Source organism: Lycium barbarum, chromosome 4, assembly GCF_019175385.1.
Source record: "Lycium barbarum isolate Lr01 chromosome 4, ASM1917538v2, whole genome shotgun sequence".
NCBI classification, from domain to species: Eukaryota; Viridiplantae; Streptophyta; class Magnoliopsida; order Solanales; family Solanaceae; genus Lycium; species Lycium barbarum.
This window is the reverse complement of record NC_083340.1, coordinates 43,014,642-43,034,281: the sequence shown is the minus strand read 5'-3', so window position 1 is coordinate 43,034,281 and position 19,640 is coordinate 43,014,642. Positions and strand designations below refer to the sequence as shown.

The window sequence follows — 19,640 nt, the reverse complement described above, 5'->3', positions numbered from 1 at the left end:
TGCAAAGGTGCCCGCGCGTTACATAAATATATACATATTCTACTCGGCCTTATAAGCTCGGGGTTCCATAATAGTCATACATAGACACATATACATAATAGCTCATAAGCATCTTTAGCATCATTACTATTATCATCGTTATCATCATCGTCATTACCATTATCGTCGTCATCATTATCGTCGTTCATTACATCTATCCTTATAGGATTATTCGTCATATGAGGAATTTAGTACAATCGTAATACATATCAAGAATTATAAGTTTTGTAGCTTTTTGAAGATAGAATCATTTGGAGAGCATCATAAGCTCATAGAAGAATAGATATTTGGCCAAAGAACCATGCCTTATTAAAGAAGGGTTAGCCTTACATACCTTTCCATTCAACTATTTTATCACTTGCACGTTCTCCTTCAATACTCACGTTTATACCTTCATTAGAGTTATACTATCATTAGAAAACCGATAGCTAGCATACATGACTAAGGCTAGAGAAAATTGGACAGCATCTCCTTTATTTATACGACATTCCTCCATATCGTAAATCAACTCTCAAACGTAAATAATACATTCATAATATCATAACAATAGTCTTTATTTATCCACATTATCTATATTTCTCAATTCACTTCCAATCACCCATATTCATGGTCATAGCACACTATTAGATCCACTCATATACAATGTCTATCCCATGTTCTTAATGTCATTTATAACATGATTATAATCATATCATATCACGAATCATTACTCAATCCAACTATTACTCAAAGATGACACTATTCCCACATTCGGGACCCATCTTCTATATTCTTTTACAATAAAAGTGTTTCAACCTTAAAACACCTTAAACTACACGGAAATATCATAAAACTTACCTTAGAGGGTGTGGGGATGAATCTTGAGTGGAAATACTTCCCTTGAACCAAACCCTAGTTCTCCTCCAATGGAATTTCTTGTGGTCCTCTAACCCTTGGAAGCTTCTTAACACATAAACACTTGATTCTAGTCTTTGATCTTTGTGTTCTCTTGAACTTGAGTGGAATATGCTTAGATAAGGGTTTTTGAGCTCTCAACACTTGTAGAATATGAAAAATGAAGTAAAAGAACCCAAGGCATCTACTTATACAAACATTAAAAATCTGCCCGTCAGGACTTCCACGGACACTTATACGGTCCGTATAGTATTGTACGGTCCGTATAAGTGGTCGTGGTTCACGAACCATCAAATCAACTCCCTTCCGGGAGTTATACGGACACCTTATACGGACCGTATAAGTGGTCGTATAACTCCATTCCTCTGAAATGGTTTTCGTCGTTTCGTTCGATCTCCAATCCTTATGGAACCTTCTTAACACTTGTATAATACTTCATTAACCATACAATAGGCTCTATAGCATCCCTTCAAAACATCACCACATAAACATTAGCTCAATCATAGCGGAACCTTTCCGAACACGACTTTCGTTTCGCTCCCTTCAACAAACTAAACTACACATATTCATAGAACTTCAAAATCTTCTTAGATGAACCTCTAGCTATCTAATCCTTCGCTTAACCTTGTAGGGATTTCATAATCACCTTAAGCTCACATTAACCTATCCACAAATCAACACATACGAAATTTCTGAGGTGTAACATCATATCTAGGCCTCATCCTCACCCCCGGTCAAATGAGCCTTTTTCATATATGTATATTTATACGTATCTAGTGTCACATTATTATCAATAGTCAAATTATCATTTGTATCTCAATTCCACCAAGAATATCATATTAAATTCTCATCACAACGCCAATGACCTGTAAGTCCCAACATAATGAATAGTGGCACGAAGCCCACATAATCACTCAAACAACAACATATAGGAAGTTCAACCACACACACAATCATGTTTGAAGACTAGACATGCTTTCTCCTATCAATTTCACAGCACATACAATCAACTAATCAAAGTCTAACTCAACTAGACCGTAACCTACCTCAAACATAGAGCTGGAACAATGCGAATCACTCAGCTACAGTCTTCCCCTTCGGTAAAGCCTCGGAACGCTCAAAGTCTAGCAATTAGAATGCTCAATAAGTTATAATCACTGTAGTCACAAAATCAATTTAAGAACACCCTTCCCTTTAGCCCCATTCCAATGGGTGAATGATTTTTAGGTGTCAATCAACCTAACACTTGCCTAGCAACCACCAATTATCAATTTATAAGGCTATTTAATCAAAACATCTATTACGAGCAGTTTTCATGGTCAACCTATCATTTTTATGGAACCCTAAGTCTCAATTTACTCAGTTCATGAATCTAAAGGTTCAATTCTTGATTAAAAGGAGATAATAAACACATGATAACAACCATAACCCATCAACTATAGAAGGTCTATTAGGTTCTAGGGTTATTATTTCTAATTCACCATTGTAGACCCATAAAAGGTATGATAATCATGAAGATGATAACGTAATGATGGAAGAAATGGTTGAGACTTACCTTTCAAGGATATTCTTGCCCTAGCTTGGAAATTCGCCACAGGTGCTTGTGGGGAACTGTTTTAGAGTTTTATGAATAAAGAATTCAGAACTAAATGTTTAAAAGTCGACATTTTGTTCCCGTCGACCACTACGGCGGTCAAATCACCGCTGCAGCGGTCCCACTATAGCCGCCAACTGCCCGCTATAGCAGACCACACTAATCCTGACGTCCGCCATGGCGGGACTGATCCCGCTATAGCGACATCGCCTTAGCAATCCAGTGCCTGCCATAGCGGACACAAAGAAAACCAACTGACCGCTGCGGCGAGAAGCTCACCGCTGTAGCGGTTCTACCGTAGCGGTATCTCCCCCGCTGCAGCGGTACCGCTGAAACAGTAAGCTCAAAAGTTTCCCAATTTTTCAACCCTACCGCCCAACATTTCATCCGAGGCCTCACAAATAAAACAAAACATGCACATAAATATAAAAATACTATACAAACTCGCCCGTGGCCTCGGAATTCCCAACGGAGTTCTAATTCCCCACGTCACCCCCCCCCCCCCCCAATGGACTAAACACAAACAACAAAATCACAACACAAGCCAAGTTTTCAGTTCTTAGACTTATACAATCGAGTTTCTATTAACTCGTTCTACCACTGGGAAGGTTCTATTTGGTGGGGTGATCCTGTGTTTTCCATAACGACCGGCAGGGTCGTTACACCAGATACCAATTAAAACACCGTTCGTTCCCGAACAGACAAAGATGAGGAATCTAGGAAAAGTCACCTGACTCGGTGAAAAGTTGATGATACTTGCTACGTATATCTGATTTTGTTTCCCAAGTAGCTTCCTCCACCGCGCAGTTCTTCCACTGAACCCTCACGGAGGATTTTTTCTTGGACCTCAACTTATGAATATCTCTATCTAAGATAGCAACAGGCTCTTCCTCATATGTCAAGTTCTCATCTAGAAAAATCAAATCCAAACGGATTATGTACGAACCATAGTCGTGGTACCTCTTCAACATCGAAATGTGAAATACCGAATGAACGCCTGATAGACCCGGAGGTAAAGCCAACTCATAAGCTACCTTCCCCACACACTTGAGAAGCTCAAACGGCCCAATGTACCTTGGGCTAACCTTGCCCTTCTTCATTAACCTCATCACACCCTTCATGGGTGAGACCTTCAATAATACTTGCTCTCCTTCTCCAAACTCAAGATCTCGGACCTTACGATCTGCGTACACCTTTTTCCTACTCTGTGCTTCCAGAAGCTTAGCTTGAATCACCTTCACCTTCTCTAAGGACTCTCTCAGCAAGTCTGTACTCCAAGGTCTCACCTCAAAAGCATCAAACTAACCAATAGGACACCTACATCTCCTCCCATACAACGCCTCAAATGGAGCCATGTCAATGCTCGAGCGGTAGCTATTATTATATGCAAACTCAACCAATGGTAAGAACTGATCCCAATGACCATCTAAGGTCCAACCTAGTACCCAATTCCTCATGCAAATGCTCCTAAATTTAGATTTGAAAGTTATGCCCCTGTCGGACACGATGGAGATAGGCACCCCATGAAGCCTAACTACTTTACAAATGTAGATCTTGGATAATTTCTCTGTGTCATAAGTTATCCGCAACGGAATAAAGTGGGCAGAATTCATCATCCTGTCAATAATAACCCATATAGAATCAAACTTACTCAACATCTTCGGAAGACCAACCACAAAATCCATTGCTATTGTTTCCCACTTCCACTCAGGAATAGGCATCCTCCGAAGTGTACCTCCAGGTTTCTGATGTTCATACTTCACCTGCTGGCAATTCAAACACTGAGTAACAAACTCCACTATATCATGCTTCATCCTATTCCACCAATAGTATTGTTTCAAATCAAGATACATCTTACTAACGGCAGGATGAATGGAATACCTCGAACTGTGAGCCTCTGTCAGAATAGTCTTAGTCAAATCACCCACAGGTGGCGCGCAAACTTGCCCTTTAATACGAAGCACACCCTCTTCATCAATCATGGCCTCCTTGGCCTCACCACGTAATACTTTGTTACGAATTTTACACAACTTAACATCCTCAAACTGCTTACCTTAATTTGCTCCAGAAATGATGACCGAGCCTCAACACAAGCCAACACCCTGCCTGTGTTGGAAATATCCAGTCTCATAAAACTGTTAGCCAGAGTCTGAACCTCTCTAGCTAACAGACGCTTTGAAGAGATCAAACGAGCCAGACTTCCCATACTAGCCGACTTCTTGCGCCATGCGTCAGCCACCACATTTGCTTTATCAGGATGATACAGAATGGTGATGTCATAACCTTTCAGCAGTTTTATCCATCTCGGCTGACTAGAGTTTAGATCCCCCTGAGTGAACACATACTGCAAACTACGGTGGTCAGTATACACCTCACAATGGACACCATACAAGTAGTGCCTCCAGATTTTCAGCACGAACACCACTGCTGCCAGTTCTAAGCCATGAGTAGGATAGTTCTTCTCATGCACTTTCAACTATCAAGAAGCGTGAGAAATCACCTTATTTTCCTGCACCAAAACAACACCCAAACCAGAATGTAAAGCATCACAATAAACAACAAAATCTTTACCCTCAACGGGCAATGCTAGAATAGGCGTTGTAGTCAAAAATGTCTTGAGCTTTTGAAAGCTCTCTTCACACTCATCGGACCACTGAAACAAGACCTCTTTCTGAGTTATAAGTATCAAATGAGAAGCAATAGAGGTAAACCCTTTCACAAACCGACGATAATAGCTAGCCAGGCCCACGAAACTACAAATTTCGGTCACTGATATGGGCCTATCCTATTCCCTGACTGCCTGAATCTTCTGCGGATCCACCATGATATGGTCTCTTGAAATTATATGCCCCAAGAAGGACGCAGAAGACAACTGAAATTCACACTTGGAGAACTTAGCATACAGCTTCTTCTCCCGCAATACCCCAAGAGCAATCCTCAAATGTTTCTCATGCTCCTCCTTACTTCTAGAATAGATCAGGATATCATTAATGAACACTATTATGAAAGAGTCTAAAAAGGGATTAAAACACTGTTCATCAAATCCATGAACTCAGCTGGGGCATTTCTAAGACCAAAAGACATAACCAAGAACTCATAGTTTCCATACCTAGTCCTGAAGGCTGTTTTAGGAACATCTTCTGCCTGAATCTTCAACTGGTGATACCGTGACCTTAAGTCAATTTTAGAGAACACTAAATCTCCATGTAACTGATCAAACAAGTCATTAAAACAGGGGATGAGATACTTGTTTCTGATAGTCACCTTGTTCAGCTGACGGTAATCAATACACATACGCATAGAACTGTGCTTCTTTTTAACAAACAACACAAGAGCACCCTAAGGAGAGACACTCGGGCGAATAAACCCCTTACTCAAAAGATCTTGCAACTGCTCTTTCAATTCCTTTAATTCTGCTAGCGCCATCCTATATAGTGGAATAGAGATAGGACGAGTCCCTGGGTCTAAATCAATCCGAAAATCAATGTCACGATCAAGTGGCATACTTGGCAAGTCCGCGGGAAACACATCCGTAAACTCGCATACCACTAGAACTTAATCAATAGATGGAGTATCTACGTTGGTATCACGGATATGTGCCAAATAAGCTAGACAACCCTTCTCCACTAGCTTCCTAGCACGAACGAATGATGTGACTCTCTTAAAGAGGGGACTAAGGTTACATTTCCACTCAATTCTAGGTGCCTCGGGCATAGCAAAGGTAACCGTTTTAGAGTGACAATCAAGAATTGCATAATGCGGGGACAACCAACTCATGGCCAAAATGACATCAAAATCTACCATATCTATGATCATCAAATCCGCTCAAGTACTATATCCCATAAATGTAATCGCGCAAGAAGGGTAGACTCCATCTACCACCACTGAATCCCCAACTGGAGTAGATACATAAATAGGGGAATTAAGAGTATCACACATCATATCCAAACCCACAGCAAGATATGAAGATATATATGAAAAAGTAGTTACCGAATTAAATAAAATAGAAGCCATCTGGTCATAAACTGAGATAGTACCTATGATGACAGCATTGGAGGCCTCAGCTTCGAGTCTACTTGGGAAAGCGTACAAATGACCGTGCCCTCCTGTAGCTTGTGAACCCCCGCGATTACTCTATCCAGTCTGAGCCCCACCCCTGCCGGACTGCTGTCCACCTCTGCCAGCCTGAGGGCCGCCTTAGTTAGGTTGAGCGCCACCGCTGTCGGTGCACGGTCCTTACCCCCTCTATTTGGTGCAAATGGAACTCAGGGAGCCTGATACTGAGTCCTCTGTCCACCCTATCTAAGCTTAGGGAAAAACCTCTCGATATGTCCTACCTCACCACACTCGTAACATGCACGGTCCAGCGTAGGTCGCTGAATAGAAGCTGATGAAACATTATAACCCCCATGCTGACCTGAAGACTAATAATTGGCCCCTGATGGCCCCAACAGACACATGTATAGCGAACTGAACTGGACATCCTGAATACACCTGTGAACTCTGACCTCTCAAGAAGGAGTTGCTGAAATTCCCACCCCTTCGGGTTTTCTTCTCTATCTGCTTTGCGTGACTTTCCCGTTTAATCCCCTCAACAACAAGGACATGCTCCACTACCTCCTGGAATGAAGCCCCAGTGGCTACAAGCTGAAGAGCTGATAGCTGAAGTCCAGTGTTCAATCCCTTTACAAAATTCCTGATCCTCTCCTCCTCAGTAGGCAGCAACTGAAGAGCATACCGGGATGAGGAATGCAAACGGGACTTGTAAACAGCAACAAATGAGTTCCCCTAATCAATATTAGCAAACACGTCCTTCCTTCTGTTCCACAGAGTACGTGGGACATGCTTATCTAAGAACACTGAATAGAACTGAACCCAAGTCAACGGAGGTGACCCAGCTGGCCTGCACTCCACATATGCCCTCCACATAACTTGGCATCACCCAAGAACTGAAAAGTCACAAACTCAACATCATACTTGTCCATAGCCACCATACTTGTCCACAACCTCTCATAACAATCTATAATGAACTCGTACACATCCTTTGACTCAGTATAGATCATGCTCATCACCGGTCATCACTGGCCCTGCAACTGGCCTCAAAAAAGCCCCGAAACCCGAAACTTCATCAAAGAGAGGTGTCACTGCTGCGGCATGCTGAACTCCCAGATCCTGAACTCTATCCAGACCTGGGGCTGCTATCCTTGCGCCTCTACCTGCTGGAACGGCCGGTGTAGCCCCAGTCTATGCTAACCCATGCAACCAATTTAGCACTTGCGCCATCACATCTGGTATACCAGGAGCAGCTGCAGCCCTTGGTGAAACTGGTACTGCCGCTAGCTTGCCTGGTGCAGCTACATCTCCTGCTACCTCATTAGGGGCCACTGAAGGCATGGGATCAACTGCTGGGACCCCGCCCCTAGCTGGTGGCGCCCTCTACCTGCTCCTCTACCTCCAACTCTGCCTCTAGCTGCTGCCGCGCATGTTCTCGCCATCTGCAAGAGAACGAAGGATAGTCAGATACCAATTCAAATTATCCAGATACCAATTAGAATGAAGTAGCACGAAAGAAAGAAAGAGAAGAGAAAATTCCTATTGTGCGATAGCCTCTCAAAAATAAGTACAGACGTCTCTGTACCGATCCGCAAGACTCTACTAGACATGTCCTTATACGACGAGATCAATGAACCTAAATCTCTGATACCAACTCTGTTACGACCCAACCCGCTATGACTGGCACCCACACTAACTCCTAGTGGGCAAACCCAAAACGTAAGCCATCTACCCGTTCAAGTCCATTTTTATATTAACCAATTCAACCATTATTAACCATTAAAGCACAAGATAAATCAAATTAAGTCATTCCATAAAATAATGAAGTAAATACGGAAGTCCTAACTATTACAACCCCAAAATCCGAAAGTCGTTATACAAGGACTCTAATCCAAAACATGTCTAAGGAATGTAAGCTGTCTAAACAAATAACCAACAATGTTTGGAATAATAATAGACATCATAAAGGAAGATCTTCGGGCGGCCTGGCATGGATAGAAGCTTACCCTAAATCTATCAGCAAACAGCCTCAACGCTAGTATGAGTTCGGGTAGCAGCCTCTGGATCACAATCTACACTCAAAAGAATGCAGCAAGATAGTATCAGTACAAATACTATGTACTGGTAGATATCATAGGCCGACTAAGCTGTTGTTTTGCCATAAAAATTATTCACTTTTTTCTGAAATTTTCTTTCACGTTTTTCACTTTTGGGCGTTTGGCCATAAATATAACGAATCCAACTTGAAGTTGTATTCCGAAATATCAAAAACTCAAAAAACTTTTTTTTCAAAAAGATTTCACTTTTTTACAACTACATTTCACCAAAAACTACAATTTTAAAAACTATAGCCAAACACAACTCCAACTCCAAATCCAACTTCAAAAATTCCAAAAAACAAGTGAATTTGTTTTTGGTATTTATGGCCAAACGACGCCTAAGATTATTATCATGCATACATCATAAAATTAATAAAATAGACAAGCTAGTCAACAACACATAATCAATAACCCAACACAAATCAACAAAGGATATTAACTATCAAGTCACCCAATGATATCAAGAGTCAAATCAACGGAAGCAAGCAACGGAAATAAGTCTATCAACAATAACGATATACACGTTGTACACACATGCTAGATGATGTCATTGCTCAGTAGTCATGACCATCAGGGGACCCATGGTGTCCATGTACCACTCGTCCCGAACTCACTTCTCGGACCCGAGCTCACAATTAGGCCACATCCTCACCCCCGGTCAAATATGCCTATTCATATCTAGGCCTCATCCTCACCCCCAGTCAAATGAGCCCTTTTCATATATGTATATATATCTGTATCTAGTGTCACATTATTTTCAATAGTCAAATTATCATTTGTATCTCAATTCCACCAAGAGGATCATATTAACTTCTCATCACAACACCATCGACCTGTAAGTCCTAACACAATGAATTGTGGCACGAAGCCCACATAATCACTCAAACAACGACATATAGGAATTTCAACCACAAACACAATCATGTTTGAAGACAAGACATGTTTTCTCTTATCAATTTCACAACACATACAATCAACTAATCAAAGTCTAACTCAAGTAGATCGTAACCTACCTCAAACGTAAAGCTGGAACAATGTGAATCACTCCGCTATAGCCTTTCCCTTTCGTAAAGCCTCGGAACGCTCAAAGTCTAGCAATTAGAAGGCTCAATAAGTCATAATCACTCTAGTCACAAAATCAATTCAAGAGCACCCTTCCCGTTAGCCCCATTCCATTGGGTGAATGATTTCTAGGTGTCAATCAACCTAACACTTGCCCTATCAACCACCAATTATCAATTTATAAGGCTATTTAATCAAAACATCTATTACGACCAGTTTCCATGGTCAAGCTATCATTTTGATGAAACCCTAAGTCTCAATTAACTCATTTCATGACTCTAAAGGTTCAATTCTTAATTAAAAGGAGATAACCCAAGCCATTAGATGATAAACACATGATAACAACCATAACCCATCAACTATAGAAGGTCTATTAGGTTATAGGGTTATTATTTATAATTCACCACTGTAGACCCATAAAAGGTATGATAATCATGAAGATGATAACGTAATGATGGAAGGAATGGTTGAGACTTACCTCTCAAGGATATTCTTGCCCCAGCTTGGAAATTCGCCATAGGTGCTTGTGGGGAACTCTTTTGGAGTTTTATGAATAAAGAATTCGGAACTAAGTATTTAAAAGCCGAAATTCTGTTCCTGTCGATCGTTACAATTGTCAAATCACTATTGCAGCGATCTCGCTATAGCAGCCAAGTACCCCCTATAGTGGACCACACTGATCCAGACCTCCGCTGTGGCGGGCCTCATCCCGCTATAACGATATCACCAAATCAGTCGAGTGCTCGCCATAAAGGACACAAAGAAAGCTAACTGAACGTTGCGGCGAGAAGCTCACCGCTGTAGTGGTTCCGCCGCAGCGGTACCATTGAAACAGTAAGCTCAAAAGTTTCCCAGTTTTTCAACTCTACCACCCAACATTTCATCCGAGGCCTCACAAACAAAACAAAACATGCATATAGACATAAAAACACCATACGAACTCGCCCGTGGCCTCAGAATTCCCAACGGAGTTCTAATTCCTTACGTCATCCCCCTCCCCCCAGTGGACTAAACACAAATAACAAAGTCACAACACAAGCCAAGTTTTCAGTTCTTGGACTTATACTATTGAGTTTTTATTAGCTCGTTTTACTCTTGGAAAGGTTCTATTTAGTGGGGTGATCCTATGTTTTCCATAACGACCGGGAGGGTCGTTATAGGAATATGCATAACTCTTGTGGTTCTGATGGGCGACAACTATCATGAATGGGCTAAGGTAGTGAGAAATGCTTTTTGAGCAAAAAAGAAATTCATTTTTGTCAATGGACTGATTACACAACCCAAGGAAGAAAGATTTGAACTCTATGACTGGTATGCCATCAATTCGATGTTGGTTGCTTTGGTCTTTAACACCATATATCTGGCACTTCGTTTGGTGATCTCTTACATGAAAACTTTTAAAGAACTATGGGAAGGCTTGCGAGAACAATTTTCAATTAGTAATGAAATGGGAGTACACCAATTGAAAAGCAACCTTGCATCCAGTAAACAAGGAGGACAAGTTGTTGCTGCATACTACGGTAAACTAAAAAGCATGTGGAAGAACTTATTGGCTACACAAAAAGTCTGATATGTGTTGGGTGTACTTGTGAAGCAGCGAAGGAACTGGTGCAAGAATGTGGAAAAGGAGAAAGTTCATCAATTCTTGATGGGACTTGGTGATGAGGTGTTCGGGATCACGTATTCTAACATATTACGCACAGAACCTCTGCCCACGTTAAATAGAGTCTATGCTATGATTTTATAGGAGGAGCGACAACAAAATGTTGCTCGAGCTAAAGAGGAGAGTGCAGATGCTGTAGCTTTTGTTGTGCAGTCCTTATCTCATACTCGTAGCAACTACGGTGGTGGACCATCTAATAACTCGTACAAACTGAGATGTGCTAATTGTGGTAAATTTAATCATGATGAGAAAGACTGTTTTCAGTTGATTGGGTATCCTGAATGGTGGGGTACAGGACAATAAGAAGGAAGGACTAATGGATGTGGTCGTGGCGGACCATCTGGAAACTTTGGTAATTCTGGATGTGGTCGTGGCGGACCATCTGGAAACTTTGGTAATTCTGGATGTGGTGGCACCGGACATGGTGGCACTAGTCTAGAATTGCAGTAGTTTCCAAATACCAATGGACTGTGCTGATATCTAAGCTTAACTCTCCAAAATAAGAATCATGAACATTGACAGGTAATGTTTTTGGAATTCGCTGGATTGTCAGTGTTGATTCTAAGTTATTAAATGACTCATGTGATGTGCCACCATATTTGGCTAGCCTTCCAAATGCCATGACTGTCACTTCGAAGATGGGAACTTTTATATTAGCAAATAATATGAAACTACATAATGTTCTTTATGTACCTCAGTTAAAATTCAATGTAATCTCTGTGTCTAAGCTTACGATTGAAAATCACTGTTTAATCATATTTGATGACAAGCTTTGTGTGATACAGGATAGACTTTTGAGGATAGTGACTGGTGTGAGTGAGCAACGCGATGGGGGTATATTATTTCAAGGAAGTGGCACGACAAGAAGCACAAGCAAATAACACACATAAAGTGGACAATTTTGATTTATGGCATCGTCGGCGTGGTCAACCCTCCGATAAGATAGTTTCATTTCTTCCTAAAATTAGTAGTCGTAATAAAGCAGGCGATTGTGTAGTATTTTCCTAAGATCAAAACAGACACGAGAAGTTTTTCCTAATAGCATGAATCAAAGTTTTGATTTATTTGAATTAATTCATTGTGATGTGTGGGGCCCTTATTGTGTTCCTTCTTCTTGTAATACAATGTATTTTCTTACTATTGTGGATGGTTTTTCTCATTGTGTGTGGGTCTACTTAATGGCCGAGAAAAGTGAAGCTAAGGCATAAGATAAAACAATTTTGTTCCATGGTAATTACTCAGTTTGGATGAAGGGCGAAAATACTTAGAAGCGATAACGGTAAAGAGTTTACATGTCTTCATGCTTTCTATGCAGAGCAGCGAATAGTGCATCAAACAACTTGTGTTGATACCCCTCAGCAAAATGGACGAGTGGAACAAAATCATCGAATGTTACCCATGCACACCGTTTCCAAGCTAATTTGCTGATCTCATTTGGGGGAGAATGTGTCTTGATCGCAGTTTATCTTACTAATCAAACTCCTACTACTATATTGAATGGAAAGATTCCTTATTAGTTAATCTTTGGAAAAGAACCTTCATAGAATCCTCTAAAAGTATTTATATGTCTATGTTTTACTAATTCTAAGTCCCGAGACAAAGAAAAGTTTGGCCCCAAGAGTCGTCGATGTATTTTTATTGGATATCCTTTAGGGAAGAAAGGATGGCGAGTCTACGACTTGGACACTGGAGTTTTTTTTGTGTCTCGTGATGTCATTTGTGATGAAAAGTCTTCCCTTGTGTTAGTTTAGTAACTTCCCCCGAGACCACCACTTCACTGGATTCTCCTACTATGCAACATGCCCACTCACTCGTTATTGACTCAAGGGGGACATCAATATTGAGCCTAACGCCAATGAAGATATGAGGGTGGAGATTTCTTCTCCTAGTCCCACTCAGGAGGAAAATACGAACAAAGTTCGCCTATTATGGATACAGAAGCTACAACTACGGTGGCAGATGCTCTTGGTCAGGGACATGGGGAATGCAAAGTGTCTAGTAGACTGAAACATTATGTATGTTACACAACTCAATGTCATGTTACTCGTTGCGCTAATACCCTAGCATAAAGTTTGTCACCCACTAATTCACAGTCTTCAGGTACATCGTAACCTATAGCTAACTACGTGACTAGCAATAATTTTTCTTCTAGACACAAGTTTGGCAGCTGTAACTGCAGGAACTGAACCCATAAAGTTTTCTGATGCTGTACGCGACCCTCTTTGGCGACATTCTATGAAAGAAGAAATTCATGGATTGGAAAAGAATGTTACATGAACATTGGAGTCTCTTTCTCCGGCGACGAAGGCTATAGGATGCAAATGGATATATGTCACCACCCGTTAGGTCATTTTGATTTTTTTCTCTTTTTTGCCTATTTTGCCCTTGTGAACCTGCCCCTTTATTTGTTTTCGATTGCTATGCAGAGGGTGTGGTTGGCACAATTTTCGAGATCGTTGAAATCTTTTAAGCTTAAAATTAGCTAAGTTAAAGAATTCTTAAGTGTTGGGTTGACTTTAAGCATCATCGGGGGCAATTGTGTCATTTTGGGAATTTTGTCAGTTCCATTAGCTTCGGAACGTCGAGTACAGGTTAGTTGTGTATTTGGTACAGTTCCCGAGGGCCTTGGGGGCATTTTCATCTTTTGGTTGGGAAGTTAGTTTTTGCCTGTTCGGGGTTGACTTGGCCAACGAGACATCTTTTGGAAATTTCAAGTGCGCGAGTGAGTTCGTAGAGCATTTTAACATGTGTTTGCATATTTGGTTTGTGTCAGGGAGGTCCCGGGAGAGTCTTAAAATTTCGGGTGATGAGAGTCAAAAATCAGATATTTGCTGGTTTTTTGGTGTACCCACAGGTGCGAGAGTGGTCTTGCCCCTGCAGATATGCTCTAACGAGTGGAGGCCCGTAGGAGCGTGACTCTGAGGATTTGGCCTAGGTCCGCTTCAGCGAAGATATTCCTGTAGAAGCGAGATTGCAGCTGCGAAGGTAGTCCCACAGCGGTGAGATCGAGATATTTTTTAGAGGTCCGACGGTGTGAGTTTTCTAGTGCAAACTTGAGTGTGCAAGTGCGCATATCGCTGAACATAATGAGCTTTTACGTGTCTTCGTTCCTTGGACATTCCATTTCTAAACCCTTAAGTTGAGAGCGTTTTTGGAAGAGAATTCAAGGAAGAATTGGTGGGTAAGTCTCCTAACTCAATTTTATGATTATTTCCATGGTTAGAATCAAAACCCCGTGGTTAGAATGTTGATTTTAAGAGAAATATTGAAGGGTTTTGGAACCCAACCTAAATTTGGAGTTATTGGAATTTGAGCATGAATTAGTGATTATTATTGGATGATTTTCAGTTTATGGGTTATATCAAGTGTGAGGAACATGATTCTAGGCTCAATTTAATGTTTTGCCCTTTGGGTTCGGAATCCTAATTTTAGGGCTAAATTTGGGGGCTTTGGATTATGTAGCAATATAGGTGTTGTTGGATTCGTGTTCTAACATATAATCCATATTTGATTAAACTTTTTTCATTTGGAGAATATGCGGAAAGGCAACGGGCTTCATGGTTTGAGATTCCGCAATTTCAGGTATGTTGAGACCTTGAACTCTTTCTTGAATGTGTGTTTTGGATAAATGAACCTAATAAGAGGGAATTGGGGCGAATTAAGGGGGTTTTGATACTCGTGTGGTGACGAGCACCAGTATCGGATACCAGTCATTATGTTATGGGTATTTGTGCAATTTCAATTGTATAGTTGGTCTGAATGCCATGCTTTGGGTGCTAGCTGATAGAATAGTACGATTCTTTGGATCTGTGATTGGGATCTGATGCCCGTAATTTATGTCTCTTATTGTTATTGCCTGTCATGTCTGTTTGTATTCATATCACTCATATATCCTCGTTAAAGTAAAAAGGAAGTAAAAAGGTGAAGCTTTTATGATATTGTAAACATGAGGATGGATTCCATGCTTATATGCTTGTTCTTGACTTAATGTATGCCATATTCATTAGTTATATGTATTCATGCATATGATTTGAGGATATGCTTGTGAGTCCGATGGGATCTTGTTCTGGACGAGTGACGATTCTTTTAGCGTGTTCCGTTAACAAATGGGTCCGGTCGGCTAAGTGACAGGTACTTGAGATATGATATGTGGAAACCGTGATCCGAGGTTGCTATCAGAGCGGTCTGTGATCCAATGATTTTTCGAGGCGGTGATATATGGGCCTCATGAGCCCCCATGAGCCATGATTCGTTAATATTCTAACGTGTGTATATCGGGAAGTCGAAACAAAGGCCTTGCAATGCATTTGAATCTCATTCATCTTATCTTATGTTATTGTTGTGATTATTGGTATTTGACTTGCCTTTGCTTGAATTCTATTTGCTATTTGAGCTTAATCATTAAAGCATGGTTATCTTGTATTTTGGGCTAATGGTGGACAAGTGTGGTTGTGGTTTCGTAAACCAACCCTCGTCTCCGTTCCGAAAAGGGTCGGTCAACGATGCTGCTAGGTACCCGTTGTTTATTATACTCACGCTACACTTGCTGCACCTTTTTGCTTGCAGACTCGGTTCTTAGGACGAGTGAAGCTCGTGACTACCAAGCAGCCTGCTAGAGCCTTGCTCGAGAGATTGGGATGAGCTCCTTGGATTCTGGATGTCTCTGGATTTTCCTTGTCCTTTATTTTCTGTCTTCTTCAGTTTAGGCAGTTTCTTATGTATTCAGACTATTTCATACTCTTAGTAGTCCTTGTGTTATGGTGATACCAGATTTTGGGAAGGATTGTAATAACTATTTAAGTATTTCTATTTAAGATTTTTAAGACTTGAAATTAACTTGTATGATTTATTCCTCTTTTAGTATTTCTGTTTATTTTGGGCTATTAATGGTTGGTGTTGGCTTACTAGTACGGTGGGACTAGTGCCATCACAACTTGGTAATTTGGGTCGTGACAATATATAAGAAGAAATTTAATTCTGATGGTACAAATGAGCAGTTTAAAGCTCGACTTGTGATTCTTGGCAATAACCAGGTGGACGACATTACTTATAATGAAACTTTCGCTCCGGTGGTGAAAATGGTAACTAAACGAGTTTTCCTTAGCATTTTTATAGCTAAAAAAATAGGAGTTGCATCAAATGGGTGTTCATATTGCATTCTTGCATGGTGATTTAAATGAAGAAGTTTATATGCAACTTCCACCTGGATTTGAGACCACAACTCAAGGGAAGTTGTGTCGTCTCCACAAATCCTTATATGGATTGCGACAAGCTCCAAGAAATTGATTTGCCAAACTCGCTACTACTTTAAAGCCATTTGGTTTTTTGCAATCATATGAGAATTACTCTTTATTTTCTTATAGAAAGAATGGGTTGACACTACATGTATGGTTTGACACTACATGTTCTTGCTTATATCGATGATCTGATCATTGCAGGAGATGATTCTGGTGCTATTACTAACTTTAAACAATATTTGCATCAGTGTTTTTACATGAAAGATCCTGGGCTTTTATAACATTTTTGGGGATAGAAGTGGACAGAAGTACAAGTGGTCTGTTTCTTTGTCAAAGAAAATATGTACTCGATATTTTGAGTAAAACTGGTCTTCTTGGTGCCAAACCTGCGAGTGTTCCTATTGAGAAAAATCACAAACTCGCTTGGACAACAATAATGATTTTACTGAACCTGAAAAATATAGATGCTTGGTCGGTCGGCTGATTTATTTGACCATCACTCGTCCTGAGCTGTGCTACTCAGTTCATATATTGGCTCATTTCATGCATCGTCCAAAGGAGAAACATTGGGAGGAAGCACTTCACGTAGTGAGATATTTGAAAGACAGTCCAGGTCAATGAATTTTCTTATGAGCTGATAACAATTTGCTTTTAAATGCACATTGTGATTCAAATTATGCAAGTTGTCCGGTAACACGACACTCTTTAACTGGTTATTTTATTCTATTAGGAAATTCACCAGTTTCTTGGAAAACCAAGAAGCAACATACTGTCTCTCGCTCCTCAACCGAAGCGCAATATCGTTCTATGGCAACAATAGTGTGTGAGTTGAAATGAATCAAGGCATTGTTATGATCATTCGGGGTCTTTCACAAGGATTCGTTTGTATTGTGATAGTGAAGCTGCTCTCCATATATCTGCAAATCCGATTTTCCATGAGCATACGAAGGACATTGAGGTTGATTTCCACTTCATACGTGATGAAATAGCAGCTGGTCACGTTGTTGCATCTGATGTGCACACTTCTCAACAACTAGCTGACACATTTACTGAGGCGCTCGGGAAACAACAATTTTTGTATCTACTTTGCAAGTTGGGCATTCACGACCTTCTTGCTCCAACTTGAGGGGGAGTATTAGGAGATGTACCATAAGTGTAAATAGGCGGTGGTATATTTGAGGAAGTTGTATATATTTAGGAGACTATTACCTTACTTACGATAGGTTTTCTTGGTTAGCAAAGTTTAGGATTTGTATATATATATATTTGTCTTCAACCTATTCATTGGAATACAACATTAATTCCTTCAACCTCGTTTTCTTAAACTAAATTTAAAATAATGAAATTGACATTAAAAACTGCATTAACACGAGATTTCCATCTTGAAATCCATTTTTTATCATCAGATATTTACAAAAGAAGAAAGAAAATTGTGTACAAATTTGGGGAAAATTCAAATTGAATGGGATAACGGGCGTTATTCTCAAAATTGGCCCGGCCAAACCTCCTTGTGGCTTTTTGTCCCGCTAGATCTCTGAAAAATACACAAAATAAAAAACAAATCGAGTATCAAAGATGAGTTCATGGGGTTTAAAAATTTACTGGAGTTTCAAGATCAAGAAATGCTTCATCGGGTTCAAAACCTTATAAGTTAAAATTGAAGAAATAATTTATGGGGTTCAAAAATTGCTTTGTTGGAGCTATTGTTCCTTTGGTAACTTGAATCCACGATCCTGGTGTAACACCCTGTACCTCCCAATTGAGTTACGCTCATGATTCGAGACATAGAAACCATGACGGGGAGTGTTGGGATTGGAAATTGGCTTGCAACGCTAAATGTACATTTTACGTCATTTTGTACGGGCCGTACAATTTTGTACGTGACATACTCTGTGGGCTTACATTAGGGAGGAAAATCAGAAGTCACTGAAATTTTCCATTTCGAGGTACAGCTTGGATGTACGGGATGTACATCAATGTACGGGACGTACTTTTGTCCCGTACATTTCAGACCAAAAACCGTAGTCAATGGATTTTGAAAAATCATAGTACGGCCCAATTGTATGGGTTGTACTTAAAAGTACAAGACGTACAATTGGCCCGTACTTTCCCGCTTCAGCAAATAGTATAAATACATGGGTTCCGTCCAAAAATCTTATTTTCATATTTCCAATCCCTAGCATGAAGTTCTTCTCTTCCCACAATTAGAATGCATCAAAGTAAGCCTATTCTAATCATCTCAAGTGAATTCTAACATATATTCATGAATATTACATAAGGGTTCATCATTCCTAACCTAGGATTTTCAAGAAAACCCATCTAAAGGATTCAAGATTAAGGCTTTCAGGATTCTTCTCAAGTTCAAACCATTAGTTACAAGTTTTGGAGCGCTTACAGGTGTGTAGAGTTTCTATATACGTGCTTCATTGTTCTTCTCCACACCACTTTCTTCCATGGTAATATGAAATTTCACCAAAACTAGGGTTTCCGGCCATGTTCATGATAACCCTAAGTACATATACCATGATATACTATGTTGTATTAATAATTCGTTATTGTGTTCTTAATATTCCATTCCGGTTATTGAGAATCTGTCTGTAATCCATGAAAACCCATAGTTTGCATTCCATGGTTCTTAAATGCAAGATATGAACTATTATGCTTATTTTCATGAAAATCCTACATGTCTCCATGTTTTCATACAAGTTATACCACGTATCCATGTTAATGTTATATTATAGCTACAAATTATGTTGCACGTTATGTTTATGAAATTCATGGGCTACTAAGCCAAATATATCCATGTTCATGTTTTGAGAGCTGCACAGATTACCGAAAAGGCTCAGATAGCCTAAAACTACATATGCCAACGTAGTTTTTTAAGGCTCGCTCCGCCCAGTTAGGATTGTACCTTCATTTTTACCCATTGCGGGGTTATTGGATCCATTCATGTTCATGTTTATGTTCATGTCTTTTACCCCGGCAAAGTACAGGATGGC

At 40.2% G+C, this 19,640-nt stretch overlaps 1 pseudogene; it reads left to right on the top strand.

Moving 5' to 3' along the window:
- The first annotated feature begins 10,867 nt into the window (after positions 1–10,867).
- LOC132637447 (uncharacterized) lies at positions 10,868–17,767 on the top strand (annotated as a pseudogene).
- The last annotated feature ends 1,873 nt before the right edge of the window (positions 17,768–19,640 follow it).